We start from the raw sequence: 11,169 nt of genomic DNA on the forward strand, positions 1-11,169 counted from the left end.
AAAGTATTCATCTTGGCAATACCTGCAAATTCTTTGTTGTGTGTGTGTGTATGTGTGTGTGTGTGTGTGTGTGTGTGTGTGTGTGTGTGTGTGTGTTCCTGTTCTTAGGGCAAACAGAAAAGAAACAGCCTCTTAAAAACTGGGCATGAGTTTATAATATGAAAACCAACATACTAAAACCAATAACGTTTTTTTAAAAAGACATTCTCTTTTAGAAGAAAACAAATAAGTGAATAAATGAATAAATAAATAAATGTTTTACGTTATATAACAAACTGTCTTGTGTAGGGTGACATTAAAAGGGATCCTACTTCCCCATTTTGGAGGTGGATTTATTTTTTTAGGATTATTTAATTTTTTGTTTGGCGAATAGCCTTTGCCTTCCCCTAGTTACACCTAGCTCTTCCCCACCTCCATATCGTATCAACTTCATGTGTTCTGTTTCCCTTTCTCATCCCTCAGAAAACAACCAAAAGACAAAAAATACTAAAACAAAATTTTAAAAGCACACAGAATAACATGAAATTAGCTTTGTGTTGGCCAACTACCCCTGAACGTGGGGTTTGTCCTGAAGTGTCACTGTCATTGTCACTGACCTTCCTTTTCCCAGAAGACACCAATCACACATCGCTATTCGGTTAGGAGTGGAACTTTATGTGTACTTACTCTTCTCCACTTAGGGATTTTTGTCTGATTTGAACTTATGCAGGTTACGCTGCCATAGTTTCTGTGAGTTCATATGTACATCTGACCTGTTGTGACTGGAAGACTGTTCTTTGAAGGAATCTACTGCTTCTGGCGCTTACAATCTTTCTGCCTCCTCTTTTGCGAAGATCCCTGAGCTTGGTGGGTGGGGTTTGGTGAAGACCCTCAATTTAAGACTCAGTGCTCCATAATTTTTCACCCTTTGCATATTGTCCAATTGTGGGTGTCTGGGCTAATTACCATCAACGGCAAGAGGAAACTTTGTGAAGACAGAGGTACACTAATCTATAGGTTTAGTTTATATGTAACTAGGAGTCATTTTATTGCTATTTTCATTTAACAAAATAATAGCAATACGTTTTTCTCTAGGCCCATGACCTATCTAGTCACAGATTCTTAGTTACATTAGTGGTGTGAGGGATGGGTTCCATTTCATGGACTAGGAGTTAACTCCAGTTTTTGTTTTTTTTTTTTCTTAAAATGGTTGGTTATTCCCGTAACACTTGGACCCCTAGTTCACTTGTATATTGCAGACAGGTCACTATTTTAGATAACAGAGTTTGTACTGGGTTGAATAATGACTAATACTCTCCTCCCATAGCATGTCAAGTCCATTCCATCACAGTGAATGCTAGTCAATAAGGACAAAGCTTCTAGTTAATCACAAGCTCTATTTCTCCATGTTTGATAACATAAATGAGTAGGGACTCCAGCAATACGGCTTTACCCTCAGGTTGTAGAGGGTAACAAGTATCCTGTGATCTTTGTGAGGGAGTTGTGTATGGGACCTCTGTGGCCAATGACTCAACAAGATGTGACCCATTCCAATCACATAGACCTGGACACACACACACACACACACACACACACACACACACACCAGTGTTTTCAGGTATTGTCAAGATGAATCCTGTGTTCACAGGGCCAGCTAAGACCACAAAGTCTCATTAGGCTGTCATGTTACCACCCTGAGTGGCAGGGTCATGTCAGAGGTTGTACTTGGTAATGTAAGATATCTGGTTAGGGCATTGTCTATCCCATTCTATGGTGACACCATTTAAATTTCTTTCATATATGTATATATTTTTGGAAGTTGCTGAAGCAGTAGGTTCCATATGGTTTTCCAAAGGCCTCATATTAATTGTCCTCCCTCATTTTCAGAGGTGGCTTTTCTGCTTCAGGATACTACCACAGAGAAGGTATTATCTGAATTAGACATCACTTTCTATTTAAATACAAGTAGAAAGATAAACCGTGATCATGAAGAAACTCATTTTTTTATTTGAAGATTAAAAATATTTCAGTAGATTAGAACAAAGCAAATAAGTTTTAATGTGACTGCAAGCCAGTGTTGGCTTAGAGATATATTTAAAGAAGGAGAATGCTGTGGAGAGTAGGGAGATCCATGAAGGAAGCATTCTGAGGGACAGGTACACTTGTAAGCCATAACCTTGGCTGATTTAGGGAATTAAGAGAGTCCTACAAGAGGTCCTGATTTCAAACTTCCAGTGCCCACGTATAAGCTGAACAAGACTGCAGCCACCCATAACCCCAGCATTGGGGGACAGAGACAGGTAGATCCTAGGTGTCGGCAGGCCATCCAGCCTAGCCAAAATCATGTCCTCCATGTTCAGTGAGAAACCGTATCTCCAAAAATATAAGGTAATGATAATAGAGGGAGACAGGTGACATTCTGCTCTGGTTCTACATGGACATGTACCCACACATATAACTGCTCATATATCCCTACACACCTATATCAACACTCACACAAAGACAACATATGAATACTTTCACACAGAGGTAAAATAAATACATGAAAGTAATCATTTTATTTTTTTAAGTAAATTTGTTCATTGTTTAAAAGACAATGAGGCTCTTACATCTAAGAAGGCTTGCTCCTGACATCACTCGGGGATAAGGTCACTTCAGGCACTGGACACTGAGTCCCTTGAAGTACTATGCAACACTTCTCTGAACCCTGGGCCTCTGCCACCAAAACCATCATAATCACTGCTCCTTTTATTCAACAAGAAGAACAATGAGGAAGAAGAAGAGCACGGAGGAGGAAGAGGAGGAGAAGGAGGAGGAGGAGGAGGAGGAGGAGGAGGAGGAGGAGGAGGAGGAGGAAAAGAAGAAATATCCAATTAGGAATTAGGTGAAGTGGCTTATGCCTGTAATGCCTGCTTTGAGGGATCTGAGACAAGAGGACAGTTACAAATTTGAGGCCAACTTGGGCTACAGAGTAAAACATTGCCTCAAATTAAAAACAGAAGGAGATTAGAGAAGTGGTGGTTTGCATGAGAAGTGTGTCCTATGGTTTCAGGTAGTTAAACTCCTGGGTCCCAGTTGGTGGGATTATTCAGGGAGGTGCTACATCCTTCCTGGAGGAAGAATGTTCCTGGGGATGGACTTTGAGAGCTTATACCTTCATCCTACTTCCAGGCTGTTCTCTCTGCTTCATCTTGGCAGGCGAGGATATGATCATTTGGCTTTCAATTACAGTCTTCTGCTGCCATGCCTTTTCCACCACTGAGGAATGACAAACTCAAAAATCCCACATTCTTTCCTAATTTGCTTTTGATCCTGTTGTTTTATCACAGCAACATAAAAAAGTAGTTAAAATGAGGAAGAGGTAGGGGAGGAGGAAGAGAAGGAGGAGGGGGAAGGAGGACAGCATGGTGATATCCTCCGTCCTATTGTTAGCTATATTTGAAAGTTCCCAGACAAAACAGAGTAAAAACTCACTTACCATTTTATTCAGAAGAAATTATCTTAGATTTCAATCCTAAATCTCTATGTGGATGAATTCTACAAATTAGATCTTTTCAGATTAGTTTATACATTCCTATAATTCTGGGTCCAAAAATGTTGTAACGCCACAGAGTGGGGCTTTAAAGAAAGAAATGACTGTTGAAATATTTGCTTTCAGAGCCATAACCCTCTATGTATGAAATCCTACTACTCCATAGGCTCTATGCTATGAGAACTCGGGATTCTGTGAATGGACAGAACTGATAGCATGAATGTATGTTAAAGTGTATTAGACTGGCTTACATGGTATGGCCTGGATAGTCCAACAGCTGTCTCACTCTGGAAAGACTGAGAATCCACAAGTCTAGCTGTCTTAGCAGTCCTGGTCTAGTGCCAAAGGCCTGGAGGACCCCTAGAGGGAAGGTTCTAATATCAAAGAAGGAATGTCTCAACAACTGGATGGATGAACTTGCCACCAAGACTAAGGACATCCAGTCAGAAAACCAGTGTCCTTCTTTCATGTCCTTTTATATATGAGCTGCCAACAGAAGATGTTGCCCTAACTTAGGGTAGGTCTTCCTGTTTCAAATGATCTAATCAAGAAAAATCTCACACAAGAGGGCCCTGTTGCTTATGTTTTAGTTGATTCCAGATGCAGTCAAGTGGACAATCAAGATCAGCATCACAGAGCCTGATGAGTCTCCCAGTTGGTATCATTTTAAAATCATTTTGATTCTTTTCCAGCATGGTAGAGTATCAACATTGGGCAGGGTGAGAAACAGTAACATTCATTACTCATGACTAGACACCATGTCTTTTGGTGAGAAAACCATGAGGGAAAGACTGTGGACAGTGTGAGCCTTAGGAACAAGGAAATAAGAACAATAGGTGTTGAGCTGCAGGGATCTCCAGATGAAGAGGTGTGTGTGTTATTTAGAGAATGGCGTTCTTTTATCATCACTCCATAGAGTAAATGGTTCTGTATTGAACACCTCTTAGCTCTGGTAGGAACCAGGAGCATCAGGACAATGCCTCCCAAGTACAGGAATTAAAGGCCTGTGCCGGTGGAAATGAACTTTTTAATAATTTACAAAACAGCATTTTGGTTTTGGTTTTAGATGGCTATGTTCAAATGTGTTAAATTTTTTTCTAATTTTCTGAAAAAAGAAAGATCAAGGAAAATAGACAGAGATGAGTGTGAAGGCCATAAGGTTAAGAGAGAGAGAGGCAGAGACAGAGACAAAGAGAGAGACAGAAAGAGATCTGAAAAAAATTCAAATTTATCATTGCTAGAAAATATTCTTACTAAACCCAGGAAAAGGGAGAAGGTGCAGCTTGATGATTCTTGTGTATCAAAACATCAGAGTTTCTTTTTTTTTGAGCCATCATTAAATTACTCAACTAGAGAACTAGAGCTAAAAGTGCCGCTCAGTGGTAGAGCACTTCCTGCTTGAAGCCCTGTATTTGATTCACAATAACACACAAACGCATGAACACACATACACACACACATGCACACACACACACACACACACACACACATACACATATACACACACACATGATATTTAAGGTTAGGGAGAGAAGAGAAAGATGAGAAGAAAAGAAAAGAAGCACATACATAATTTTTAAAAGTAAATATAACATAATTTACAAAACAGATATTCACCATGATACCCATTGTTTTGTGGATAGTACAAATCAATTATTTGAATAAGCCATAGGAAATAAATTAGGATAGCATGCTAAGCTTCTCCATCAAATTAAATGAACAAATTTTAAAAAGAATGTCCTAACATCAGTTTATAGTATAAACTCAAAGTGTTTACAGTCATCTGACATTTTAAAACATAAAATATTGTACTTCCTTTACTTCACTTCTCTTTCTATTATTATTCCTGAGTGGAAATTTAGTCAGATTCTTCCTATCCACTTTTAAGTAGATATCATGTTGTGCTTTTTCAAAGCTTGAGCCTATACATTATCCACGAAGCAGTGGAAGCAGGCAGGTACCCTAGCCATTCAGTCAATGTATCTATCCTTAAACATTGTTCCTTTGTATTACAGCCATGTATCTTTTCGTCTTTCCAGGATAAGATTGCCAAGATCTTGGCTCTTCATTTGGAGGAGTCTAATTCTGTTCTCTTTACAAAGAGCTAGGGTTACACTAAGCAAAGGTTACCATTTGCGTGAGACATGAAGCCTGCTGTCATAACTCAACGGTGAGGTAAAGTTCCTGGCTATTTATTCTCTCAAGGACATCCCTACTGGTACCTAGAATCAAGAAGCCACACTTCAAGGCTGGTTACATGTAGAACCTACCACATATCCTCTAAATGCACATTTTTGTTTTGATATTGTAGAGTATGTGTGACATTTTCATAGTAATTAAGCAAAAGAGTAAATTTTTTTTTCCTTTCAAAAACCTCCTTTTCTATTCCGCAAAGGAAAATACATGGGAATCCACTGTAAAGCCAACGGAGGTTTTATCAAGATAGCCCAAATGCTAAAGGATAAATATTCTCTTAGAAATGGCTCCTTTGAGTGTTCAGTTTTGTTCCATCACTTGCTTGAGTGAATACTGAAAACAGCTGTTACTGTAAACAAATAGCATCTTAAGTTGTCTGTATCTTTCAGACTTCTGAATTACGGAGTGTCACTGTGTGCTGATTCCTTTTGCTTGGGGCACCAGGCATCTTTTCTATCCTCTGTCAAGTTTCACCAGTTTTGATCATTCCCAACTATGGGAATATGCTCATACCCTCAAAATTATTTCAATATTATTTGCTGTTCTTGTTTGATATTGGCAGCCCTGGGAATTGAACACAGCCTACGCCATACTGGACAAGTGCTTTACTTACTGTTGAGCTTTGTCCTCAAGCCACCCTCTACTGCTCTTTGTTTTAAGACAGGGTTGCGTTAAGCTACACAAGATGGCCTTGAAATCACTGTTTAGCTCAGGCTGGTCTTGAACTTGGATTCCTCATTCTCGCAAGAATCTGGGATTACAGATTTGCACCATCAGGCCTGATTCTTTTTTTAAAAAAAGTGTTTTAAAAGAGCAAATGTTGAGCTAAAAGAAACCTTAGGAAGAATGTCCCTTTCTACTTGTCATTAGACAGAAGGCCATTGATCACCCACAGTCCTAACTGATACACTGCAGGTTTCATATTGTAATTTAGATTTATTTAGTGTGGAGTGAGTGATCTCTCTCTGTGGTAGTCTGAAAGAGATGTCCCCTATAGTCTTGAGCAAATTCTTGATCCCCAGTTGGTAGAACTGTTTGTGGAGGTTTTGGAGAAATGGCCCTGTTGAAGTACGTCACTAGTGTATGTCACTGGAAGTAGGCATTAAGATTTTAAAGACTGGTACCATTTTAAATTCACTCTCTCTGTTTCCAACTTTTGGTTCAATATGTGAGCTGTCAGTTATTCCCAGTGCTGTGACTGCTACCTGTTGCCATAATTCACTGCCATTATGGACTCTTGTCCCTCTGGAATTAAATTAAAATAAATTCTCTTTTTCTATAAGTTGCTTTGGTCAAGGTATTTTATTTCAGTGATAGAAAAGCAATTGATACACTACCTAAATTACTTGACTTTATATATCTATGCTGTTGGATTTATATCAACTCAACACAATCTTTAGTCACTTGGAAAGAGTGAACTTCAAATGAGAAATGCCTTCACCAGCTTGGTCTGTGGGCAAGCCTGTGGTCCACTTCTCTGTTTGATGATTGGTATGAAAGGGTCCAGCTCACTGTTGGTAGTGCCTGCCCCAAGACTAGTGGTCCTGGGTGCTATAAGAAACAGACTGAGCTATAAGGGACATCCGGGATAGCACTTGAAATGTAAATGAAGAAAATATCTAATAAAATAATTTTAGAAAGAAAGAAAGAAAGGAAGGAAGGAAGGAAGGAAGGAAGGAAGGAAGGAAGGAAGAAAGAAAGAAAGAAAGAAAGAAAGAAAGAAAGAAAGAAAGAAANAAGAAAGAAAGAAAGAAAGAAAGAAAGAAAGAAAGAAAGAAAGAAAGAAAGAAAGAAAGAAAGAAAACAGACTGAGCAAGCCATGAGGAGCAAGCCAGTAAGCATTCATTCTCCATGGCCTATGTTTTGGTTCTTGGTTCCAGCTTTCTGTCTTGAGTTCCCACCATAACTCCCCTCAGTTGTAAGATAATATAAACCCTTTGTACCCCAAGTTGCTTTTGGTCACAGTGTTTTATTACAGCAATGGAAATCCTAATTAAGATAGTATCTTATCCATTTTTACATGTTCTTCAGACATAATTTCATTTAGCAGTAGACAAAAGTAAGTCTCAGATATTGATTGTATTAGCTACCACTGTCTCTTTTCACTGATTTGGGAACTGGGCAAAGGGATAAGAACTCCTACTCCTACAAAGTCTCTATACGGTGGATTAGATGATAGCATCTGCTACTTGGTGCCTTCTGTTCTAGTTCTGATTGTTCATGCTTAGAACAGGAAACATCTAAAATATTAGGAGACCCCAATTTAACATCCCCGATATCTAAAAAGTGGATTTTTTTTCCTCCGGAAAAGAAGCACAGACAAACCCTAAATCCCCAACTCTCACTTGGGACAAACACTATTTTTTGCTGATATTTTCCAACTTCTCCTTTGAGGCATGTCAGGGAGGTTAGAGGAAATTTTAGCCTCTTGCACTGACTGACCTTCTATTTATTTATAAGGTGTGTTTCTTACAAGAAGTTCCAGAAGTTTCCCACACACTCTCTGCCTTAATCCTCCTCTTCCCATGGGGGGAAGCATTACATTTGTGTCTTCCTGCCTTGGCCAGTTTCTCTGCTCTTTATAGAATTTCTCTCTAGAGTTCAGCACTCAGAAGCCAGACTCTCTGGCAGCCGCAAAGGTTCTCAACTGATGTAGTTAACAAGGTGAATTATTTCACAGAGCAGCATTTATTCTTGGTCTCCTGTGCATCTGACACCATCCTAGGCACAAGAGATACAGCAGAGAGGAACGCAGACTAATACTATGATCTTCTGGTGCTTACAACACCATAAAGGGATCATTCTACTAAGCAATGAATTCGGAACCACCAATATTTGTTTTATCCTGGTAAAATGGGAAAGTTATCCCGAAAATTATATTAAGGCACTGGATAGTGAGACTGGGATCTATTAGATACATTTAGTACTATTGATGAAAGTTAAATGTAAATCATTTTCTAATGGGAACTTTTTGTTTCATGAGGATACTATAATATATAATTTTTAAGGCTCAAATTTTCTGGAATGGTTAAGATTTCAAATATTCTGTTTTATAATCTAATGGCTTCCCAGAGATGACAGTTTATTATTAATCAGGCTAATTTACATCTTTCCATGTTCCTAGTCTACCTGGGTACCATAAGCTGTTCATGGGACCAGCTTATGTTGCTTTGGGGAAATAAATTACCAAGGATACAACTGTGGTTTTGTTCTTGTTGTTGTTTTAGTTTGGTTATTTTTAAGGATCAGGTTCTGGGTTTTGAAGAGCCTGACTCTGATCTCTATGGAATTGCTAGCTTTGAAGTGAGTTCTAAACTATCAAGTATCCAAGACAGAGGGAAACATGTCCACTATTAAGATTCCCAAGTGTCTATTAAAAACAGTGATCTAGTAGCCTAGGAGAAGCCCAGTCACTCCTCATCCTGATGACTGAGATATATTTCTCTGGAAAATCATCATTGAGATAATATGAACACTGTCATCTCCTGTGCTCTGAGGGTGATTGTCTCCCTAAAGTTTGTAAGCTGGGATCTCATACTCAATGTGATGATATACCAAGACAGGACCTTTGAGGAGTGATTAAGCCATGAGCATTCCTTCTTACTGAATGGGATCCATGTTAGCACTGGCTAGTCTTACATCAACTTGACAAAAGATAAAGTTGTTAGAAAAGAGGGAGCCTCAGTTAACACAAAAATGTCTCCAAAAGATTGGACTATAGAGCCTAGCCCACTGTGCGTGGGGCCACCTCTGGGCTGCTGGTCCTGGGTTTTATAAGAAAACAGGCTAAGCAATCCATAAGAAGCAAGCCAATAGGCTGCACCCCTCCATGGCCTCTGCATCAGCTCCTCTGCATGAGTTCCTATCCTGACTTCCTCTGATGAGAAATGGTAATATGGATGTCAAATAAACCCTTTCCTCCCTGAGTTACTTTGTTCTTGGTGTCTCATCACAGCAATAATAACCTTATAAGACAGTGTCCTTCTAAAAGAGACTCAAGACAGCACCCTCATCCATCTACCATGTAAAGATAGAACACCAGAAAGCTACAGTTTACCAAGCCAAGAACTTTGGCATGCTGCAAGTCTGATAGTATCTTGATCTTTAACCTCTTAGCTGCCAGGATGTGAGCAATTATATTCTATTGTTTATGAAGTACCAAGCCTAAGGTATGTTATTGCATCAATCTCAATGGGCTAAAACAACATTCTTCCTCAAAGTAGGTTCAGCATTGTGCTTCAGTAAGTTTCCTACTATAACTATAGTAAAGACTTGAAGCCAAAACATAAGTTCACACACAATAATCTATGCCTTTTTTTCTGTTGCTATAAAATAATACATGAGAGTGGGTAATTTATGAGGAAAATAGGTTGATTTAAGCCAATCATTCTGGAAGCTATGAAGTTCAAGACTGGGTGGTTACTTCTGATGTTGCTATACACCATAGCATAAGTTAGAGAGAGAAATTCAGTCTGTGCAGAAGAGGCAAAACCCAAAGGCACTCGATCTTCCTTTATAACAACCTGAGCTTGTGGTAACTGACCCTATAGGAACTGACCCAGTCTTGTGACAAAGGCACTCATTCTTCTTACAGACACACCTGTCACCTTCACTATGTTGGTGATCACATTTCAACTGGGGCACATGTAGTGTTCTCTACGGCATCTTCTAAAGTGTTGCTTTGGGAGAGGCGATTCCCAGCATGTTCTAGGTCTTGTGTTACAATGACCATGACTGTGCAAAGGGAAGCATCTGGGGTTTAAATACTGAGGATGTTTCCTAAGCGAAGCAATCAGCGGTTCTCTGCTAATTGGCTGATCCATGGTACCATATACTTCAACCAAATTTCACTAAATCCTGATTCTAGTGAGACTTTCCTGTTGTTGTTCCTCTTCCTCACTAGTACCCAGGGAAGGCAAGGAAGGCAGGTTTGTACCTGAGTTCATACTCGGGATGTGCTCCCGCAACGTTACGATATGTACAGGGTCAATGTGGATGTGCATTTGTCATGACAAAACAAAGGAGAAACCCTGCTTTAAAAGCTAACCAACAAAGACAAAACAAACAAACAACAAACAAACGAACAAAAAACCTGGGACTTCTCAGAGTAACTTGGAAGAAATTCTTTGGCTTACAAATTATTTCTTCTGGACAGTTCAAGCAAAGAGAGACAATAAAAATTTAGGTAAAACTATTAGAAGACATAAAATCATCATAACCTATTAAAAGTGAACTAAAGGGCAAAGAAATTATTAAACAAATATAAAGCAAAAAAAATAATAATAAAGTCATGGTGCATGGTGTGCTTAGCCTTCAGCTGGACGCAGTGGCGCTTTTCCAAGTCACCTTTACCCTGCCTCTTAATCAAAACCAGTTTGATTATATTTCCTCTGCAGGATAAAGAAGAAAATTACTAGTCTCTCCCTCTCCCTCTCCTCCCTCTCCCTCTCCCTCTCCCTCTC

General features: G+C 39.2%; 1 protein-coding gene across 5 annotated transcripts in view; it reads left to right on the top strand.

Annotated features, from left to right (window-relative positions):
• Positions 1–11,169, top strand: part of Myot (myotilin) — a 39,101-nt gene that overhangs the window by 5,044 nt on the left and 22,888 nt on the right. The gene's annotated exons all lie outside the window — the stretch shown is intronic.

This window comes from Mus pahari, chromosome 15 (genome assembly GCF_900095145.1).
Source record: "Mus pahari chromosome 15, PAHARI_EIJ_v1.1, whole genome shotgun sequence".
NCBI lineage: Eukaryota > Metazoa > Chordata > Mammalia > Rodentia > Muridae > Mus > Mus pahari.